The sequence below is a fragment of the Xenopus laevis genome, chromosome 3S (assembly GCF_017654675.1).
Source record: "Xenopus laevis strain J_2021 chromosome 3S, Xenopus_laevis_v10.1, whole genome shotgun sequence".
NCBI lineage: Eukaryota > Metazoa > Chordata > Amphibia > Anura > Pipidae > Xenopus > Xenopus laevis.
Genome location: NC_054376.1, coordinates 21,407,768 through 21,431,562, shown reverse-complemented (window position 1 = coordinate 21,431,562; position 23,795 = coordinate 21,407,768). Strand labels below are relative to the sequence as shown.

General features: G+C 40.6%; 1 pseudogene; it reads right to left on the bottom strand.

Moving 5' to 3' along the window:
* Positions 1 to 9,040: 9,040 nt before the first annotated feature.
* The window catches only part of LOC108712676, a 36,704-nt pseudogene continuing 21,949 nt past the window's right edge, over positions 9,041 to 23,795 (bottom strand).

Genomic DNA, 23,795 nt, shown 5'->3' with positions numbered 1-23,795 from the left:
CATCTTTGCTCTGTGACAAAAACGGAGACATCACCATTGCCTTCTAAGGGCAACCCCAATCCACCCTCCACAGCCCAATCATGCCTTCCTACTACCACTAGTTTGCAATGGGCATCAGTGCTTAAAGTAGGAGGGGGGACTATTATATAGAAGATTCCATGGCCTAGGCTCCCCTGTCCTCTCGGTGGCTGTATTGTAGTTATGCCCCTGTATGTATATTTTTATTAATATAGCAATACTATGCAGCACTGGTTCTAAAGCATCCAAAGTTTGTCTATAACTTACTGTAAATATGTTCCTTATTAATGCTGGAAGACTAAAAAAATTAATATTTTTCCCTGCTGCAAACAACTTTTTTTCCCTGCTGTTCAGTGGTCATTTCAATTGTTCCGATAAGTTTTGTAGTTGGGGAAAATCTCTATGTACGATCAATCCAATATACAACTTATTGTTGTCAATGATTTAGGACCTCAAATGACAACTGCACTGTGGCCAAAGCAGTAAAAGTACAATCAATATAGGTTTATTTTATAGCAATCCTTCAATTTATGACTAGTTCAGGGTGATGTCACAAAAGGCATCCAGTACTGTTCTGGAGACCTGCTTCCATCAATTTTCCTGCAAATCAAGTCTGGACTGGGAATCAAAATAGTACACCATAGTAGGAGTTGGGAGGTAGGTGGGACCTCAGCCAAGACTTGCCTATTACAGTAGCTGGGCAAGGTGAATGAATAGCTTAGCTTTATCTGATGCTCTCCATGGACAGAAGTGAGAGGAAATCATCAGTGCTGTCTAGCCTGCAGCTTTACTGCTGTGGTTAAACTACAAGCATTAGGGGTCCTAGAAGGAGCGTTAACTCAGAACAGGATACCTGCAGGTTAGACCCTTAACTTTACATATTTTTACAAGTAGTGATGAGCAAATTTTTTTCAGCTGGTATGGATTTTGTGCAAAACTGTGAAAAAAAATTGCAGAGACAAAAAAGTTGCCATAAGAAAAAATGACCATTGACCTTTTATGCATTTGGACAAAAATTCTCAAAGACAAAAAAGTTGCCATAAGAAGAAACACCCATGGACTTTCATTTGGACAAAAAAGTCACAGAGACAAATACATCACCACAAGAAATAAAGCCCATGAAATGAATTTGGAGTGAGAAAATCACAGAAGTAAAAATTAGTTGTAGGTGATACCACGTGGTTGGCAATTTGGTAGCCCCTATATGGACTGACAGCAACCAAAACCTGCCTCCAAGCCAGGAACTCAAAAATAAGCACATATTTGAGGCAACTGAGAGCAAATCCAAGGGGTTGGTGAGCAACATGTTGCTCAGGAGCCACTGGTGGGGGATCACTGTGAGTAACCCATGCATGAATATATTCCTTGGAACATCAATGTGAACAGAAGCCTATGCCCAAAGTTTGCATGTGGCCCTTAAGTGTCTACCTCCATCCAGATTGTGCTATTTCCAGGCTGAGGGTTGACAGTATGCGTAATATTCAAAGTAGAAGAAAGGTTGTCTTAGGGCTCATCAAAACTACATTAAACATCTCAAACAATGCAAGCAAAAATAATTATCCTGTAATTGATCTATTAATTATCCACTGCAGTTTGGTGGATTTCTGTAACAATGACATTTCCCTGCTTGTGACTCCTGCAGCTGTCTGAGCAAGTCCCCGTTTCAAGACAAGCCTGAGGTTCAATGACAGTGCTACGAAAGTGTATGATTAATCAATGTGCAAAGGAGAGACACCATAGGAGCCCAAAGAAAGCCTTGTGTGTCCAGAATTAAGATTGTGTCGTGAGATATACTGTATGGGTTGAAAATGTAATTAATTGGGCCCCTGTGTAATGAGTAAACTATGTGGAATGTGAGAGGGTGATTAATGCTTTCAATAGATGGTACTTAAATACAGCAACTATGCAACTCCAAGGAGACATATGAGAACTGTAGAAATGCAAAAGATGAAAATATCATGTTGACATGCAGTGAATGAAGACATATTAAAGAACAGACCAATGGAATATATACAACTTTTGTAATTAGGATAGAAATATGGGGATATGGAATGGCTGTTTGATGCCCTGGACCACAAAACATTTCTTATGCCAATAATATTTAGTCAGCATTGTTTTGCACAGTTAGCAGTGCCATATTATCACAATCTCTTCTAAACATGTTAGTAACAGTTTGTTGACTGGCTAACTTCTCCTCCAATCAAGTGCCCCCCCCCCAAAAAAAAAATGAATGTGGAATGAATCAGCTGAGATATAAAAGTAAACAATAAACCAATACTCACACTAAAGGCCAAAGGCAGGGAAACTAGAACGGGAGAGCAGGGAGCCAAAACATGAGGTTCCATGGAGAGAAGGAGATTGGAAGGTTGAATTGTGTCAAATGAGAGGGAGCAGAGATAATAGCACATAATGCAGACGATTTATATGTTTGTAACAATGAATGCTGTAACATGGAAGATATAGGAGAGCAGAGGAGGAGAGAAAGCAATGGCATGTGGCATACTTGTGGTGATTCCCTCTAACAAATATAGGAAGCAATCTATCACAATTGATAATATATATTAAAGGGTCTTGATTTACATAAAGTAGGATTCTCCTGCCTATAGTCTTTTAGCTGCTGTTTAATTGCACCTCCCATTCTACTTTCCTATATCATAAAGACATTTTTTTATTTTTAGATATACAGTTAAACCTCAATTTTAAGTACCCTGATTTTAAGGTTCCTCGCATTTCACATTTTTTATTTGTGGCCCTGTCAATTTATAATGCATTTTATAATTTTGGGTGCATTTTATGCATTTGGGTGCATTTTCACAATCTCTTATTGCTTTAGGTTGTTTATGTGACTAACAGAGTGGCCTTGCACCTGCCCCCCATAGCATTAATGCTGCAATGCTTAACCCTTGTTATTAACACAGTAAATATTGTATCTCAGATTAAAAGTGGCTCCTGTGTTTATATCCTTTCAGTATTTAAATAAAAAGTTGCTTTAACACATTTCCCTGATTTTACATAATTTTTTTCTGGTCTCCTGAAAAACGTAAAATGGGGGTTCTACTGTAGATAGCTGGAATGTCTAGATCTATAGATTTCCCAGGTAAAGCAAGGAAGACACTGCCATGACAGTGGAGGGTAAGAGAATTAAAAGAGTGAGACTATGGAGCAAGGGTATGTGAAATAATGAGAGCTTAGTTCAGTTTTAGACCAGCCCCTATTTCTGACTTTATCAGATTCGCTTTCATCTGGTATGGTACCTATGGATTGGAGAAAAGCTGATGTCATTCCAATATTTAAAAAGGGATTACGATCTCAGCCTGGCAATTAAAGGCCAGTAAATTTGACATCGGTGGAGGGCAAATTATTTGAAGGCTTGTTAAAGGATCACATTCAAAATGTTGTCCTAGTGAATAGCATTATGAGCAGGAATCAGCATGGCTTTATTAAGTATAAGTCATGTCAGACAAATTTGATTGCTTTTTATGATGAGGTAAGTAAGATGAGGTAAGATGTGATCTATTTGGATTTTGCCAAAGCGTTTGATACCGTGCCCCACAGAAACGACTGCTTTCTAAACTAAGGTCTGTTGGGCTTAATGAAGCTGTTTGCACATGGATAGGAAACTGGCTACAGGATCGGGTACAGAGGGTGGTTGTTAATGGTGCCTTCTCTGCTTGGAGTAGGGTTCTTAGTGGGGTCCCTCAGGGCTCGGTATTGGGTCCACTTTTATTTAACTTATTTATTAATGACTTAGGGGAGGGTATTGTAAGTAATCAGGGCAGCCATCATGGGGGGACAGGGGGGAGAGTTGTAGGGGCCCCCGAGGGTAAGGGGGGCCCGGCCATTCTGCACGTTCTTGATTAGCCGGGCCCCCCTGCTTTCTGAGAGCTGCTGACTTCGGGAAGGCAGGGTGGGAGCACAAGGGGAGGTATCTTCTGTCTATTACTTCCACTTATTGGTCACTGAGTTTAAGTCCCGGTTGAGCTGCTCAGGGATTGGATAGCTGAGGTTTGAACTTCTCCAGCTCATCCAATCACCATGCAGCTTTACCAGGACTTGAAATTCTGTGACCAATAAGGGAAGAAAATGCTGTCATTGGAAGAAGATGCAGCCACCTGTGCTCCCCTCCTCCCTTCTGTAGTTGGCAGCTCACTGACAGCAGGTGGGGCACACTAATGAAGTAAGTGTAACATGGCACCAATTTTTTTTAAACTTCTGGGGGGGGGGCACGTTTTTTTACATGGACGTTTAAGGGGGGCCCTGGCCACCAATTTTTTTTTCTCCATGTGGGTTCCTAGCCACCAATATTTTTTAATGGGAGGCCCTGACCACAAATGTTTTTTTCAATGTTGGGGCCCTGACCACCAATATTTTTTTATTAACATTTGGGAACCATAGCCACCAATGTTTTTTTTTGTGTGTGTGGGGGGGTGGACCTGTGGGGTGGGGAGGGCGGACCTGTAGGTGGGGCTTGTGGTGGGCACAGCCCAGGGGGCCCAGGAAATTTTTTCATATGGGGCCCTGCGATTTCTGATGGCGGCCCTGTAAGTAATGTATCAGTGTTTGCAGATGACACAAAACTATCCAGCTCAATAAATTCCATCCACGATGTGGCATCCTTGCAACAGGATCTTGACAAACTGGCAATCTGTGCAGCTAAGTGGCAAATGAGATTCAATGTTGATAAATGTAAAGTCATGCACCTAGGATGTAAAAATATCCAAGCCACTTATACCCTTAATGGGACTGCACTAGGCAAATCCATTATGGAAAAGAACTTTGGAGTCCTTGTAGATGATAAACTTGGTTGTAGCAAGCAATGCCAGTCAGCAGCATCAAGGGCAAATATTCAATGGAGGAGGGGGTCATTCTTCCACTTTATAGAGCACTGGTAAGGCCCCATCTAGAATATGCCGTACAGTTTTGGTCCGCATCACTCAAACAGGGCATTATTATATTAGAGAGGATGCAGAGAAGGGCAACTAAGCTGGTAAAAGGAATGAGGAAAGACTGGCCAAATTGGGGATGTTATGTATAAATATATAAGGGGATCATATAATAATCTCTCATATGTTTTATTTACCAGTAGGTCTCTATACCTCTATATATTCGGAAGGGTTTTTTACAGTGAGAGCTGTGAAGATGTGGAATTCTTTCCCTGAACCAGTTGTACTGGCTGATACATTAGATAGCTTTAATAAGGGGTTGGATGGCTTTTTAGCAAGTGAAGGAATACAGTGTTATGGAAGATAGCTCATAGTACAAGTTGATCCAGGGACTAGTCCGATTGCCATTTTGGAGTCAGGAAGGAATTTTTTCCCCCTCGGAGGCAAATTGGAGAGGCTACAGATGTTTTTTTTTTACTTCTTCTGGATCAACTGGCAGATAGGCAGGTTAAAAAAAGTAAAAAGGTTGAACTTGATGGACGTGTGTCTTTTTTCAACCTAACTTACTATGTAACGGACAGCCTTGTTTAGTACCTTTATACATAGTGAATGGGTTAGAGTTTGACCCTTGTGTTGAGATGATAGCCTGTGGGGCCTTGTATATTGTTCTAATAAAATTAATAAAGCCAGGACCAAAGTTTTGGTGTGCCAATGTTCTAAGTAGATGTGGCCATGTAACCCGATCGAAAGCCTTTTCTGCGTCTAGACTGACTGCTGCAGCAGTGTGACTTGGAAAATCCCTATATTTTAGTACTGCTGCTATAAAGTTTCTGATGTTCTGCGTTTAGTATCTGCCCTGAACAAAGCCGGTTTGCTCTGGGTTGATGATTTTGGGTCTGTTTGAGCCTGTCTGCAAGTAACTTACTGAGATCTTTATAATCCGTGTTTAACAGCGAGATAGGTCTGTATGAGGCTACGTTGGAATGGTCTCTTCTGGGTTTTGGCAATAGTATTATGCGGGCCATTGTGAAGTCATGGGGCATGTCTGAGGTTTGGAGCATGGCTTTAAGTGGCTGTGTTAAGTGGGGGGGTTATTTCTTGAGGATTTTGTAAAATTCGGAAGGCAAACCATCCGGTCTCAGGGTCTTGCCACTTGCCTGTTTTTTAATGACCTGTTCTATTTCCTCTGCATCTGTTTTGTTGGTCAGTTTTGCTAAGTTTAGGGAGGTCTGCCCTTTGCAAGAACGCCAGCCCCTGTTCCGGGTGATCTTCCTCCGTTGAATATAAAGTTTGGTAGTATTGCGTAAATGTTACGTTTATTAGTGTCTGGTCTGTGGTTAAGCCATTGGGGACTTGTATTACCATTCCTCCCGTATGGGGGTTTTGTTTGGCTTTAGAGAGTTGCTAGGAGTCTACCTTGTTTATTGCCTTCCATGTAGTATTTAGCTGCCGTTATGTTGATTCTATATCGTATTGCTTCTTGGAGTGCTAGATCGTAGCTCTCTTTTGCTGCTTGTAATTTAGTTTTGCTAAGGGGATTTGGATTTTTATGATACTGCCTATAAGCTTTGGTTGTCTCCTGCGGAAGTACTGCAAGGTGCTGTATGAGTTCCCATTTTCGTTTGGCTATGTAAGAAATGATGTGCCCACGTAGCATTGCTTTAGCCGCTTGCTAGAATAATATTGGTGTTGTAATATGTGCCTTATTATCTTCTTTGTACTGTGCCCAGGCTTCTAAGAGGCTGTCTTTAAATTTTTGGGAATTAATTAGGAAGCTCGGCATTCACCATCTCCCGCCACTATGAGTTGTTTGGTAGGGATGTCTATTGTTTGCTGTAGGATATGGTTAAAAAAGCTATGCGTGGGGGAATTCAGAGCATAGTTGCATATAACATATGTTTCCATGTTGATCTGTCCTTTGATGATTAAAAATCTTCAATTTTATTAAGTAGTTTCCAATTGAGGTTTTTGTGTATTAAAATAGCTACACCCCGGCTATGTGATGTAAATTTTACCGAATGTAATGTTTCCGAAGCATCTTACAAGCAAGAGTACAACATCGGTGTTAATTATTTGTGATGTAATTTAAAGCCTGTTACATCACCTGAAGAGAATGATATTTTTACACAAGGTATGACCTCAGTGTAGGGGATGCAGAGACATCCATAGGATTAAACAAAATGCCACTATAGTATCATATTTTCATAGTGTCCACTGCTCTTAGGTAGGAGAGACCTTGTAGAAAGGTTTACTCATAGAATGTGTTCACTTGGAATCTTTCTACTGAGATGAAGGGGTGACGTAATATCTTCTAATGCAATTAATCTTGGTGGGACAAGAATACATGCAATTACATTGCAGCCAAGAATACAAGATTGTGGTAACACAACCTAAAAAATGGAACCACAAGAAAGAATTTATCTGAAATGCTTTGCATTGAGACTTCAGGGTCTTCATGGAAGTGGATCAAGCTGTGTTTATGTGTTTGTTGTAACAAGTTACAAATGTATTTTTGCTATCATACAGATCTTTAGAGGCACACTGCCAGGGGAAGCTGTTTCAGCACCCAAACCAAAGATGTATCTCTGTGCCTTTATTGGAAAGTTATAGTACTCCCTGCTGTGCTTCGAGCAATGCTTCACATTGTCTCCAGTGTCTCTAGCAGTGACTTACATTGCCTGCAGTGTCTTTAGCAACATCTCATATTGCTTAGAGCAGTGCTGTCCAACTTCTGTGGTACAGAGGGCCTGGAATTTTTCTGGCCTACATGGTGGAGGGCCGATAATGTAAGCTAGTGTAAACCACTCTCTGTTTTTAAACCATACCCACTTTAAACCATACCCACTTTAAACCACACCCATTTTACCACAAGACCATGTCCATATTAATTGTGGTAGCACACAAATAAACTAAATGGTTGGTGCTCACTGCAGGGATATCACTTATCACTCATACAGTATGTGAAACAAGTAAAGTCATATAATTAAGACATAACCTTAAATTCATATGCCTCCTCTTCCCCTGTGGATAACACAGCAACCCCCCAGATCATGATTAAACACCGTAGGGGCCCCTAACAACAATTTTCAAATGCTAACAAACCCCTGCCAGGCTTCTGTTCCACAGGCAGAGCAGGGCACACACAGGCAGAATGGCACAAAGGCAGCATATGGCAGGCAGAGTATGGCACACACAGGGAGCATTGGGCAGGCAGAACAGAACAGCAGACTGTGTATAACACAGCACCCCCCCCCAGCTCATGATTAAGCACCTTAGGGGCCCCTAACAACATTTTTCAAATGCTAACAAACCCCTACCAGACTTATGTTCCAGAGGCAGAGCAGGGCACACACAGGCAGAGTATGACACACACAGGGAGCATAGGAGAATAGGACAGGCACATTATGGCACACACAGGGAGCATAGGGCAGGCACAGTATGCCACACAGGGAACCTAGGGCAGGCAGAGAATGGCACACACAGGCACACCTATGCTCCCTGTGTATGCCATCCTCTATCTGCCCTATGCTCCCTGTGTGCCATTCGCTGCCTGCCCTATGCTCCCTGTGTGTGCCATACTCTGCCTGCCCTATGCTCCATATGTGTGACATACCCTGCCTGTCCTATGCTCCCTGTGTGCCATACTCTGCCGCAGTGCTTTCCATGTCTCCAGCAGTGCCTTAAATTGTCTCCAGTTTATCTAGCAATGTCTGACACATTTTGTTCAATTTGTCTAATCATAAGGATGCATTTCACCAAAACTAAATGCTTCAGACAGTAGCAAACCCAGAGCCCATCCTGGCCCTGTTACCATTACATTGTTGCACTTCACATAGCTCCATCTATTTTTCTGCTTTCAAGGACCAACATACCTTCAGGGTGTTGCCAAACAAACAGGGCCTTTAATGGGCCTCTGTAAAGCAGGATCCAAGCTTTTGGTTTTCTCTGTGCAAAGAGATGCCATAAATATTTAACAACTTAGCCATTACCAACTATAACAAATCTGTAGGAAAATAAAGGGCATACAGTAAATGTAACAATCTTTCCTGATGTATGTTCCAGTTCTTGATCAACCTTGTGTCCCAGTGATTTGGGCAGAACCTTTATTAAAATATTAAATGAAAAGCCAAAATTCCATATTATAATAAATTCTAACATTTAATATCTGCTTCATATTAGACAGACTAGTCTATATCCCAAATCTTAACATAGCAAGTGCTTTTTTTATTTGCATTATTTCAAAGCTACACAATGAATTAAGGCCAAGTTATGTCAAGCACAGTCCTTCCTTATAACAGTCTGCAGATTATTATTTCACATTAATATTTCACATGGATCATCAAAAATCATCTTTAGTAGTGGCGTGACCTGGGACAAAACAGGGGCCCTGTTCTTATATACTGGCTTTTGGTCCTCCAGCCTCCTCCCCCATGGTCCCAGTACTTTAACAGCTGAAAGGTTGAGGTTTGGCAAATCAATGAAAAGGGGCAAGCGAAGTGCAAAAATTGGTAATATCCACCATGTTTTTTTACCACAATGCAACATTTAACGCAAGTTTTGGACTCGTTTATGAAAAAGGAGACCCAATAATGCAGTTGCCAGAAAGCCCTGCAATGTCACAATCTCTTCTCCCTTTTGCTTTATGCAGGTTAGAGGTCAACGAGTGGTGCAAAACCAACTTTCCTACACTCTCTTACTTACAGCTCCTTCTGTTCAGTGCTCCATTGTGAGTAGGACGCCGGCTGACCCCCCCCCCCACCCAAACATCAGTTTATAGTTCTAAGAATATGATCCAATGTTTCCACCCTTCTTGAACTGCACATGGAGAGAATGACTGTTCACACGTCGGAGGCTCATATCATCGACACTATAGAGCAACTTCCCCACTTAGGCTCAGAGGAGTGCCGCATTCTTCCCACACTCACTTCGCTTTCCTCCATTCTCCCCAAAGTCAATTGATCGGGCAAGTCCATTTCTCATTTGGGGACTGGTGTACAGGGTTGCCATGATGACTTCACAGAAGAAGACTTTGCTAGGAGGCGCTTATCCTCACTATGGGGTTGTGAGAAAGCAGATTCAGAGGAGGGACCAGGAATACATGAGCGGTTCAGCGACATGGTCCTCCTGAAACAAGTCTCCTAAAAGAGAGAAACAGTTCTGTTATTATTTTATATTTAATGTTATTAGGATAAATAGAAAGTTTGGACCAGTTTGATTTGGTCCTGTGTTTGTGTTGCCAAATTGTACCCAGATCTGATGGGTTTGTAGAATTAGAACAAAATAACCATGGTTTTAATGATACCTACTTTGTATTGCATCCGCAGTGTCTGTACTGCTGCATTTATCTCCTTTATCCAGCTGTGCATCTCCTGGGGGCTGTCAGCCTGGGGCACACAAGCAAACAAATCCCTCAATTGTTACGTCACTCATGAAATAGGAAATAGGGAAATAGATTGTCTCTTTTTTTAGTCTCAACAATTATGTTGCTATAAATGTAATACAATTCCTCGTGACAAGGGATAATATAAAGTGAGAAAAAGGGTAAATGCTCCAAGAATACAGTGGAGTAACTATAGGGGAAGCAGACCCTGGGGGAAAAGGGGGGCCCGGACTGTGGGGTCTGCTTCCTCTATAGCCAAGAACTCACCACCCCTTCCCCAGCAGCTCTCTAACCTGCTGCGGGGAAACAAAGCGCATTGGCACAAGCGGATAGTGGGTGGAGTCACCCAAATCTCACCCAGTTATGCCTCTCAAGTGTTTTAGAAGAGAATATTTATTCTTCCCAAATTATACCCTAACTGGCATTTAGGCTGAGCTCCCCACTACTGCCCTATCACTGACTGAACAGTAGTTAAGAGATGTTCCTTGGCCCACAAAGCAGAAAATAAATAAATCTCCTGGTCGGGATTACGTCCCCTTCTAGGGAATTTATTAGCCAGGCCATCATTTCTGATCCTCTTAGGCTCCCTCATATCTGGTATGGTGGCAGTGACTCAGAGGATAGTGTTTTTTTACCTGGCATTTAGGGTTCTTTATGTTTGGCATGGTATATGTCAGGCAAATCTGCTCAGCAAAGCACAGTGAAGTGCCACATTGACTAAAGGCCCAGGCTGGTAATAATGCAAGCACTAGACTTTTGTTAATAGGGTTCAAATGTGCACAATTTTGCATTTGGGGTTGTACTCATGTGTTCATATATGAGCTGTGTTATGTCAGCAAAATCCACTGCAATATTGCATTCTGCATTATTTATCTCCACAATAATACTGGTATAAGAGTGTGTCACTTCCCCCCAATAGGAAGTGTTATTATCCTTTTACTAATACCAACCCAACTGCTACAAAGGAATGTAACTGCTTTGTTACCTGAATGTAGAATGTCCTTGGACCAGTAATAATTTCAAACAAATTATCCCTTAGCAACAAATCCCTACAGAAAAAAATATGTGTTATGAATAGCAAAAGGTAAAAAGAAATTTGCCTTCCTATATATTAAACTCTTTATTTATACAAAAAATTTCAAGGGGAGTACAGAAAGAAAAAAAGGGGGAAAGGGGGGTGGAGGGAAACAATTACTGTATGTCATTCTCATTCCATATATATTTCATAGACTTTCAATGTTGACCACAGATTAACAAAAAATAAAACAAAAATAAAAAAAAAGAGAGAGAATACGATGATTTCAACCTCTTAGACTAAAACTTTGATGTAGGAACTGTGTTCTTAGGCCATGGCCTAGCTAGTTTTCCCTTAATTTGCTCTAATTTTGTAACTATTATATCCAGGGAGCCCAGGTCTCCAAATAATTAGAATTTTTATTACGACTCATTGCAGTAATTTCATCCATTCTCCTGATTTCTTCTATAAGGAGAATCCAATCTTGTATTGTAGGTGGATTCACGTCTTTCCATTTTTTATGTATCATGGCTTTTGCAGCTTGTAACATAAAAAGTAAGAATTGTTTTTTTATCGTAGTATCTGTAAGAGGATCATAGTAAAGTATTAGTTTGGGTAATTTGAGATCTTTTCCTGAGTAACTGTCTCTGTTGTTGTTTTTATATCTTTCCAATAGTTTTTTGACTCTTCGCATTGCTACCATAAATGGATATAAGTCCCTGTTACTTTAAGACATTTCCAGCAACAGATGTTTCAGTTTAACCGGGTATAATACCATTGTGATACCAATTTGTATGCAAATTCTTGCCTTTTAGATGATTTGAGAGATTTAAGAATTGATTTATAAATAGAAGACCAATAATCTTCCAATAATCTTAATTTTCATATTCTCACTAATCAGCTGTTTTAATATATATGATAAGGGTCTCTCGAAGCCCTTTTGTAACAAAATTGCTTTTTCCCACCATGCATCCGGAGGATCAGAATGTGTCAAATTAGATCTGTCAATGTAATGATGAAGTTGATTCTTGTTCCAAAAATCTCTGGAATGACTTTTTCAATCAATGAGAGAGGACTCACTCTATTGTTTTTAATGAAGTCTCTAGTTAGAGTCGAGTCTATTTTGGTGCATTTTCCATCCGTCAAATGCTCTATTATCTAAGCTAGGGGGAAAATCCAAATTTTGTATTAGTGGTTGTAGAGCCAAGGGCTGTTGTGCTAAATTATAATTTTTATAAGCATTAAACCACACTTTTAAAGAAGCAGAAATAGTTGGATGCCTACTTTTGTCCTACTAGTCCATAGGAGATTTATTAGTGGTACAGTTGATTCATCTTGTTCAATGTCCAACCACATTTTCTTTTTATCTTGCAGGTTCCACTGAAGGATGCAGCTAAGATGAATAGCCTTGTAACAGAGGTAAGTATCTGCCAATGCTAAACCACCTTTATCCTTTGTGAGTAAGGTGAGTAAGTGAGTAAGGAATATGATAATCTAGAGTTCTTATTAGACCAAATACATTTTGAAAAAATTGTTTTTATCTTTCCAAAAAAAAACTCTTAGATATTTCTATTGGAAGCATTTGAAGCATATAGTATTTTAGGGATTGCTATCATCTTAATTGCCTGGATTTTACCCAGCCATGACAGGTTAATCTTTCTCCGTTTGTTTAAAAGGGCTGTAAAGCTATATAGCAAAGGTTAAAAATTATCTTTATACAGATTTGATAAATCACCAGATATATTTACTCCCAAATATGTACAGTAGAACCTCCATTTTACATCCCCTGATTTTATGTTTTCCCTTATTTAACATTGTTATTATTATGCATAGTACATTTCCCTAATTTTACATTTTACTTGATTTTACACTATTTTTTTCTGGTCCCTTGAAAAACGTAAAATGGGGGTTCTACTGTATAGTCTCTTAAGCATTATATGTCATAGCATGTCCATTATCAGTGTATAAAGACACTCTGCATCATTATACAGAACAGCCAGGTCATTATCAGTGTATCTAGGGAACCCTATGATGCTTTTAGGGTTAGTTAGTGAAGTTAATAAGAATCGGTTATATCTGATTAATGTTTGTCTTTAGCGAGTATGTGCATCTCAGGGCAAGCCTTTGCTCATACCAAGCCATCGCTGGTTGTTGTGGGCAGGACCGCCATCAAAAATCGCAGGGCCCCATACGACAAAATTTCCTGGGCCCCCTGGGCTGCACCCACCACAAGCCCCACCTACAGGTCCGCCCTCCCCACCCCACAGGTCCGCCCTCCACCACACAGTAAAAAAATATTGGTGGCTAGGGTTCCCACATGTTAATAAAAAATACAAAGATATTGGTGGTCAGGGCCCCCCATAAAAAAACATTTGTGGCCAGGGCCCCCCCCCATTAAAAAATATTGGTGGCTAGGACCCCGCATGAGAAAAAAAATCGGTTGGCAAAATTGGTGGCCAGGGCCCCCCCACATTATGAGAAAATTGGTGGCCAGGGCCCCTTAAACGTCCATGCCTTCCCGAAGACAGCAGCTCTCAGAAAGATGGTGGGCCCGGCTAATCAAGTAAGTGTGGCGTGGCCGGGGCCCCCTTACAGTCGGGGCCCCCTACAACTCTCCCCCTTGTCCCCCGCCTGATGGCTGCCCTGGTTGTGGGACACTGGTTCAGACCCCCTTGGAGTTGGAACCCACTCCACTTGACATTCTTACTAAGCTTCCAGGAGTATTTGGGGGCACTCTCTGCAAATCTCACCCTTACTGGCTTTCAGGCTGAGCCCCCCCCCCACTGCTTCACCCCCAAACCACCAAATCTGGAAACTATTGGTCTAATAGTAGGTACAGCTCAATCCTCAGCATGGGATCTATCTGATAAGGATGTGTCCATTAGCCGAAATGTATCCTTCTTGGCAAACTGCACTACCCAGTGTTGAATGTTTGGCTCATAAGCTGTAGTACTTACATGTTACCACCAGATGGGGATATGATAGTAATTTGTGCTGCATTTTGCCTAAAAAGCACAATGTTTTGACAGGCTATTCACCTAACAAACCTACACAAACCTAAACCATTAGGTATTTCCTTATATAGGTTGGAGACACAGAATAACAACTGATTATCTATGCACAATGACAATAGCTAAATCACACAGATACATAGAGCATTCTGCTCCTGTCCCTACTGGCAGTCCTGTAGATACAAGTATGGGACCTGTTATCCAGATTGCTCTCGACCTGGGGGTTTCTGGGAGTGCACCGGGCCCCCCCTGCAAAAAAAACCTTCAGAGGGGCCCAGAGCACTCCAATTCCCATCCTCCGCCCACATCCCACCCTAACTCCGCCCACATCCTGCCCTGACTTGCATCCCCTTTCTCACCAGTAAGAGAGCAGTTGGAGAGGAGGGGGTTTTCTTATTAGCTACAGTGGAAGCTGTCCAGGCCCCCCTGTGGGGTCTGCTTCCTCTATAGTTACTCCACTGGTTTACGGGTAATGGGTCTGAAATTTGGATCTTCTTACCTTAAATCTACTAAAAAATCCTTTAAACATTAAATAAACCCAAAATGGCTAGTTTTGCTTCCAATTAGGATTACTTGTATCTTAGTTTGGATCAAGTACAATTTGATGTTTTATTATTACACAGAAAAAGAAAAATCGTTTTAAAAAAATCTTTTTTTTTGGATAAAATGGAAGATGGCCTTTCCATAATTTGGGTTTTCGGATAACGGATCCCATACCGTTATCCAGACACACACACATTAACATACTCTTCGGTCTATTCTCTCCTATTACTATTGTCCCTACCTGGCACTAATTTGGTGGTTGGTGCAAAATACAATAGACATAATTAAGATTGCCATATCACCCTTTTTGATTCTGACGCCTATAAAATATACTCTTTATGACTGAATCTGCAGACTGCCCTGGTATTTGAAGAGCCATGAGTGGTGCAACCATATTACTAATCAGCCGCACAAATCAGGTAGGTTAACAGACAGGCAGTTTCACAAGGATGATATCACAACCCTCATTTGTAGTTTGGCTGCAACGGTGAGAGTAATCTCTGTATTAAAGTGGATTTAGAACAGCTTATTTAGAGGGGATCTCTTTCTCGGTGAGAAGAATTGACCTCTCCCCTATAAAAGCAGTCGCCAAGGCGATTCACACTCATTAATTTGGCGGTTAGTGCATCAGTTTCAGTTTAGGAAACATTCTCAGAAGCTAGAGCTTTATGTGATTAGTGTATTAGCAGAGAGCTAGTGTAGATAATGGTTAGAGATAGACTGTAATATACAGTGGGGTTAGGGCTTGTGAAAGCAGTTTTCTCCCCGCAGAGAACTCCCAACCACAACCCCCCGGATGTATGATTTAAGTGCCAGGTACACATGTAACCACTGGCCTCTAGAACACTCGCAGGAGCCCCACACCTAGCAAGTCAAGTACAGTGCCACACAAGGGGTAAATGATGGGGGGGGTAGTGGTCCAAATTTTCCTATCCCTCCTAGGGTAATAGACATTTCATACCGAGATGATGATGTTTTTAGTTGTTATATATCAACTTTTTAGTTGGTCTTAACATTTTTTTATCATTTGTTCTTGTATTTTCTGTCTTCAGTCCGCGAATTGAGAAAAGCCCCCATCTACTAAGTAAGACACCCCCCTCCCTGCTTCGCCTAGCATATTTCAATAGGTCTAAAAATGTCCCTAAAATTTTTCCCACCTAACAGTGCAGAGTATTTGTATAAATACCACATATTCCCCCTATAGAAGGAAAGCATTTGGACAAATATAATAAACAGCAACAATTAAACAGTATGTATCTTAAAGCAATATTATACATTCTTCACATCACAAAGTCCTTGGTCCATGCAGGTTTTCTAAACTAAGGTCTGTTGGGCTTAATGAAGCCGTTTGCACATGGATAGGAAACTGGCTACAGGATCGGGTACAGAGGGTGGTTGTTAATGGTACATTCTCTACTTGGAGTAAGGTTCTTAGTGGGATCCTTCAGGGCTCGGTAGGGCCCACTTTAATTTAACTTGTTTATTAATGACTTAGGGGAGGCTATTGTAAGTAATGTATCAGTGTTTGCAGATGACACAAAACTATCCAGCCCAATTAATTGCATCCAGGATGTGACATCGTTGCAACAGGATCTTGACAAACTGGCAATCGGGGCAGCTAAGTGGCAAATGAGATCCAATGTTGATAAATGTAAAGTCATGCACCTGGGATGTAAAAATATCCAAGCCACTTATACTCTAGTCTAAAGGAACTGCCCTAGGCAAATCTATTATGGAAAAGTACCTTGGAGTCCTTGTAGATGATAAACTTGGCTGTAGCAAGCAAAGCCAGACAGCAGCATTAAGGACAAACAAGGTCTTGAGCTGTATTAAAAGAGGCATTGATTTATGGGAGGAGGGGGTCATTCTTCCACTTTATAGAGCAGTAAGAGTAAGGCCCCCATCTAGATTACGCCGTACAGTTTTGGTCCCCATCACGTAAACATGACATTATTGTATTAGAGAGCGTGCAGAGAAGGGCAACTAAGCTGGTAAAAGGTATGAAAAATCTTAGCTATGAGGAAAGACTGGCCAAATTGGGGATGTTCAGGCTGGAGAAGAGGCACTTAAGGGGTGATATGATAACTATGTATAAATATATAAGGGGATCATATAATAACCTCTCTAATGCTTTATTTACCAGTAGGTCTTTCCAGCTGACACAAGGTCACCCATTCCGATTAGAAGAAAAGAGGTTCCGCCTAAATATTCGTAAGGGGTTTTTAGTGTGGATGTGGAATTCTCTCCCTGAACCAGTTGTACTGGCTAATACATTAGATAGCTTTAAGAAGGGGTTGGATGGCTTTTTAGCAAGTAAAGGAATACAGAGTTATGGAAGATAGCTCATAGTAGAAGTTGATCCAGGGACTAGTGCCATTGCCATTTTGGATTCTGGAAGAAATTTTTTCCTCCTCTGAGGCAAATTGGAGAGGCTTCAGATGCGTTTTTTTTGCCTTCCTCTGGATCAACTGGCAGATAGGCAGGTAAAAAAAAGTAAAAAGGTTGAACTTGATGGACGTGCGTCTTTTTTCAAATATTTCATATATTTTCATATATAACTATATGAGGTGGTTTTCTGATTCTTTCAGTAACCTTATAGGTTCACTTTCTTCAGGCCTATTTCAGTTGGCATCAGGGGTAGGAAAATGTCCTTCATCGAATGGAGCTTCTCCAAAATCATTCCTAACAGGAGCAAGACAACTTGCATTCCATCAGGCAGTTCATATGTGTATGGTCCTCGCTGGCGTCTCACTTCAAGTGGTGTACTAAATTTAGATTGTCCTTGTTTCAGTAGTCCTGGTTTCTTAATTCTGACTAAAGATCCAGGCTGAAAGTGCACTTCTCTTGCACCACATTTTCTGTCTGGATAAGCCTTGCATTTGGCTTGTTGATGTTTGACAATGTCAGCAGTAGACAATTTTGTAGGCACACTATTTTGTGGAAGTTTGAGGTCTGCAACATGTAACTTAGTGCGCATCTGTCTGCCATGTAATAATTCAGCTGGAGATGATTGGGTTGTTGCATGGCGCGTTGCTCTGTAATTATGTAGGAACTCTGTTGTAAATACTTTCCAAGATTTACCAGTAAGATTTGCTGTCTGTAGTGTTTCTTTCAGACTTCTGTTGAATCGCTCGATTTCTCCATTTTGCTTGTGGGTAATACACTGAAGATTTCCTGTGCACAATATTTCTCTCTCTCAGAAAGAATTCAAACTCAGATGAGACAAACTGGGGGCCGTTGTCTGATATTAACTCCTTTGGATTACCTTCTCTACTGAAGACTGTAGACAGAAATTATTACTGTAGCTGATGTTATATGAGAAACAAATGCAATTTCAGGCCATTTACTGTAATAGTCTATCAAGGTTATAGCAAATCTGCAGTCTATAGGAGCATCTGCAAAAAGATCCACAATATCAATAGAAAGTTTTTCCCATGCTGAATCAGGAAATGGTACTGGCTGAAGTGGTGAAATTTTAGACACTGGCTGTGTGGAAGGCACGAATGCTATAGTAATGATACCATCAACTAATTGTAGGTTTAGCAAAGAGATCCCTTCCAAGTATAGCAGCACCCTTATTCACAAGTCACATTTTGCAGTATTTGATTTAAATTGTACAGTCACTGGCAAGCAACCAAGCACAGGGATTGGATCCTTTAAGTAACTGACCAGTTTCAAGGCAGGTGCAACAAGCAGAACTTTTGCAAAGTATTTCAAGAAAATATCCTTTGGTAGTATAGAAACAGCTGAACCTGTATCAAGCATCAGGTTAATGGAGTGTCCCTTGTCAGCAGAAGCAGTATTGACACTGATAATGCTTATAAACTTGTCTAAAATAAATGTGCCAGCTTTATCCACACTTTATACTGTGACATTTGTAGTAGTGACTTTGTGAACATCTTTAGCAGAACTACGGCAGATCTTAGCAAAATGTCCTACTTTTTTGCATTTGCGGCACTGTACAGCTTTTGCAGGGCATGTAGCATAATTTGCAGTGTGTTGTGTTGAACCACAGCAAAAGCAATATTTTTTATTTGTATTTGCTGCACAGTTTTGCAGTGTAGGTGAATCCCTTTCCTTATCACTGTATTTTGCCTGTGACTGTGAATTATTAGGCCACAATGCTGAATTCACAGTCTGCACATTCCCATTCCCTGACTGAGAGTTTTACCCTCTGCCACTGCTGTTTCAATTTGGCTAGCAACTGTAATAGCCTTTGCAAGGGTTAAATCCTGCTCTAGGAACAGTCTCTAATGCAAGGTGAGTTTGTTTTTTTCACTATTTGGTCTCTTAGCATTTCATCTGTTAGATTCCCAAAGTCACAGGTAACAAACAGCTCTCTCAAAGCTGCTACAAATTGTTCTGTGGATTCACCATTATACTGTCCACGTTGGCGGAATCTTTCAACCACCACATTCACTCTTGGCATGAAAAAGTTCTTTATAGCAGTAAGAGCAGTTTCATAAGTGTCATCAGATAATGGTAATGTATAAAATATACGCTGTCCCTCTGCTCCCAGGCAGTGAATAAGTAAAGCACACTTTCTAGCAGCAGCAATAATGTAATTTTCAAACATATGGATCCAAGCAGTAAAATGTATGGTAGGCTCACCAGGGTTTGAAAGAAAAGCTGCAGGCTGATGCAGAGGTAGAAGAGACATCTCGTCGCCAATATGTTACGTTTTGGTACCAGAGGATGAGTAGAGTAATACAGTGCTTCATTAGCAGGTTCATGCAGCCATTATACAACAGTAACTTCAAACTCTATCACTCTTAAGCAGTATAGAAAGTACTATGTATACACAGTACAACTCATGTGCACAGTGACACCTGCAGGCCATTTGTATAAACACCACATTGTGGGCGCCATCTTCCAGATCACGAGTCTTCATCTGTAAAAAAGTGTTGTATTGATGCTTGTGTAGTTGGAGCAGTCTTCCAGAGCATACCTACTGTGCATGCGACAAAAGTGCCAGAAATTGCTGAAGAGGACCCGAATTGCCAAACAGAACCCAAAGAAATCCGAAAAGGACCCGAAGAAACCCGAAAATCTGGAAGATGGCACCCACAAGCTCCACTGTGCTTACTCTGCACTGTTAGGTAGAAAAAAATTTAGGGACATTTTCAGACCTATTGAACTATGTGAGGGAATGCAGGGAGGGGGGATTGTCTTGTTAGTAGGTAGGGTTTTTTCTTAATTCAGGGGTTAAGTTCTCCTTTAAAGAGAGAAATGAATGCCTTGTCACAAGGGCAACCAAATGTGTGCAGTGACAAACTGCAGAGCTGCAGTTTCCATAAAATACGCACCAATAAAAGATGTATTAAAAAAAAAAAAAAAAAAGAAGTACAGCTAGACAAACTCAAATTAAGAGACACAACATTTTGACTCTGGGCATCAAAAAATGTTTCACTTACCCAGACTTGACCAGACACTCATGGGTCTTCAGAATCTCTCGGAGTAGGATGCGTCGTAAAGGTTCTCGATCCTGCAGAAGAAATGAACCTTAGGAAGGGGGAGAATGGATACAATCATAGAAACATCAAAAGTATTAACTGATGAGGATGCCCCTTGCCATGCAGTTTGGCCTGTTTATGGCGGGATCAAGGACAGTTTGCAGTTTTTTGAAAGATGGAAATAAGGTGAACATCTACTCCATGATCTGTCTTCTAAACCTTCTAAAGAATTTGCTCATAAGATCTTAAGACTGAGAAGGCCATGGAAGATGTTTAAAGGAGAAGGAAAGTCATTTGCTGTAAACTTGGGGTGCCAAAAGTTTTGCACCCACGAGTGGTTGCATTTACTTACCTGACATCCCTGGCCGTTGCTCCTATCAGCAGAAAACTGCCCAAACTGGTTCTGCTAGCGAGCACCATTGAACAATTGTCTTCTTCCCTCTTTAAATTTCCTGGGCCAAATGCATGCTCAATGGAATTAAATATTTAGCTTTTTTGTTAAAGTTTGGCTTTTCATGTGCAGCCGCAAGATAAAAGAAGAAGCAGGAAGACGATCGCTCCGTGGTGCTCGCTGGTAGACCCTGGGCCGGTGCATTTTTCTGTTGATAGGAGCACCAGCCCGGGGTGTCAGATAAGTAAATACAAACACTTGGGGTGTCTTACTTTTGGCACCCCCAATTATTAAAAGACATTCCTTCTCCTTTAACTTCACCCTGGTCTTGATGAAGAAACTCTCAAATCCATATAGCATTGTGTATTGGGGTATTATCTTTTTTAAATGCAGTAATATACTGAGGGAACTATAGTGTCTACCTTGATGCTTAAAATGTTAAGTGTGACTTGGCCATAACCATATATTACAGGGAGGGTCTAAATAGGGAGTGGATAATTTTATAGAATAGCTACTTGAGTTATATGGAGGAGTTATAGGGAGTAATAGGAGAAGTTATAAGGAGGGGTTATATGGAGCAATAGGAAGAGCTATGGGGAGGGGTTATATGGAGCAATCGGAGAAGTTATGGGGAGGGGTTATATGGAGCAATAGGAGGAGTTATGGGGAGGGGTTATATGGAGCAATAGGAGTAGTTATGGGGAGGGGTTATATGGAGCAATAGTTGGAGTTATGGAGAGGGTTATATGGAGCAATAGGAGAAGTTATATTGACGGTTATATTGAGCTATTGGAGTAGCTATAGAGGGGTTATAGGAATAAATAAGAGGATTCTTTGGAAGGTTTATATTGAGCAATAGGGGTAGTAACAGGCTATAGGGAGAAATAATATAATTATTATGATGAGATTATATGATTATATGACCAAAATGAGAGGTCATAAAGAGCAATAGGATTACATATGGAAGGGTCTATAGTAAGTACCAAAATGTTTGTATTTGTACTGCTCTACATGCATAGATATCTTATAACTGGATAATTAGCCAGACATTACCATACTGCATTTGAAATACATAGACACATTATAGAGAATACATCCAAAACAAAGAATCTTCGTTTCCAGTTTTTCCTCTGTAAATGAAGCAAAGAAAAAAAAGCAAAGCATTAAAAGCAGAAGTAACACACTGGCCATAGAGGAAGAACAGATAAACATCTTGCACTGCCGCAAGGGATTCTGGGGTGTGACATTTAAACACCAGTGCCCTTTCATGTCCTTCTCCTTTATTAATTATGTGATTTACTTAAGAGTGCCACTTCCTAACATTTATACATTTTACATGAAAAACTATCTGAAATAAAAGCAACCTTGGCTTTAGCTGACACGGCGTCCTTTATGAAAGTTGGGGCTCCCTCAGATATTGGGAACCCAACATACAATATTTAGAAAGAGTAATGCTTTCCCTTTCAATACATACTCACAAGGGGTCCTATATGAATGCAAGCCCTGTTTGCAAAATGTGCAATTGGAGGCAAAACTGAGTGTGCATTGACCCTATTGACAAAGTTCCTTGTGTCTATACATGTCTCCAGTGGCAATTCACCCACATAATGTCCCTTTAAAGGAAAACCCCAAAATGAATATTTAAGCAACAGGTAGTTTATATCATATTAAGTGGCATATTACAGAATCTTACCAAACTGGTATATATATTTAAGTAAATATTGTCCTTTTACATCTCTTGCCCTAAACCACCATTTCGTGATAGTCTGTGTGCTGCCTCAGAGATCAACTGAACAGAAATACTACAGCTCTAACTTTAACAGGTGTTAAAGAAGTGTGTAAGCAAAAGACAGAACTCTTTTAATTGGCTCATGTGACCTAACATGTATGGTTTGTTTGCTTTGTTTGTGTGCACCGTGAATCCTATGATCCCAGGGGACGGGCCTTTTTTTTTTTAATGGCAATTTTCTATTTATGATTACCCAATGGCACATACTACTAAGAAAGTATATTATTATGAAAATGGTTTACTTACATAAAGCAGGTTTTTACATATTAACTGTTTTATGCAATATAATTGTATAAAGACCTACATTTTTTTTGGTGGGTATAGTTTTCCTTCAAGTATCTACAATATGATGTACGCAACCCTCTATGCCTGTTTTGCTCAGGGCGCCCTTACCACATTTCCCTGTTTGACGCAGTAGCCACTCTTCAAAAGGGAGCGGGAGGGCTGGTTTTTGTGCAATGACACTGGTGCTTGGCTTTGGGTGCGGCGAACGGCAGAATGAGTTGGGGGTTCAGATGGAGTCACCTCATGGCTCTCACCTACATTCTAAGGAAAAAGCAAAGGAGAATGAGAACTGTGAAATGTATGCAATATAGAATTTTAAAATGTGGCCAAAATACTCTATTCTCCCATATAATTACATACCTCCCAATATTTCGGAAAATAGGGACAAAAAGATTTGGCAGCGTAGCAAAAATTTGGTGACCATGCCCATTTGTGGCAGGTTATGAAACATTGCTGTGTTTTTTTATGTGTTAATACAGTTTTGCTAATGAAGGTGAATTGCCTGTTAAACTGCAAGTCACAGTTTCCCCAAGAGACATGCTTATCTTAAATTGTTACAATTGTTTCTTTGCTTATCTTAAATTGATATCTAAGTGCACCTGCCACATATTCTGGACTCTCTGCCAAAAGCCAATTAAGTTTCAGAAACCTTGTATATTTTTCTGGCTGTTCAGTGCAGGAGATCAAAGAGAAAGTCGGGACATTTCAGTAACAATCCGGGACTCCGGGTTGAGCTGTCAAAATCGGGACTGTCCAGTGAAAAACGGGACAGTTAGAAGGTATGTAATAGGTAAGGATGCACTAAATCTAGGATTCAGTTCTGGATTCCAAATACTAAAAATCACGTGACTTTTTGTCATACAAACAAGGAAGTAAAGAAATTTTCACCCTTCATGGGTTTAATTTGATATCTAAATTGGATAAGAATTGCGTTTGGTACTCCGAATCTTTCTCAAAGGATTTAGCTGTATTCTAGAATTAGAAAAAATTCAATTTGAGAATTAGTTAACCACTTTCCCTAGTCAGG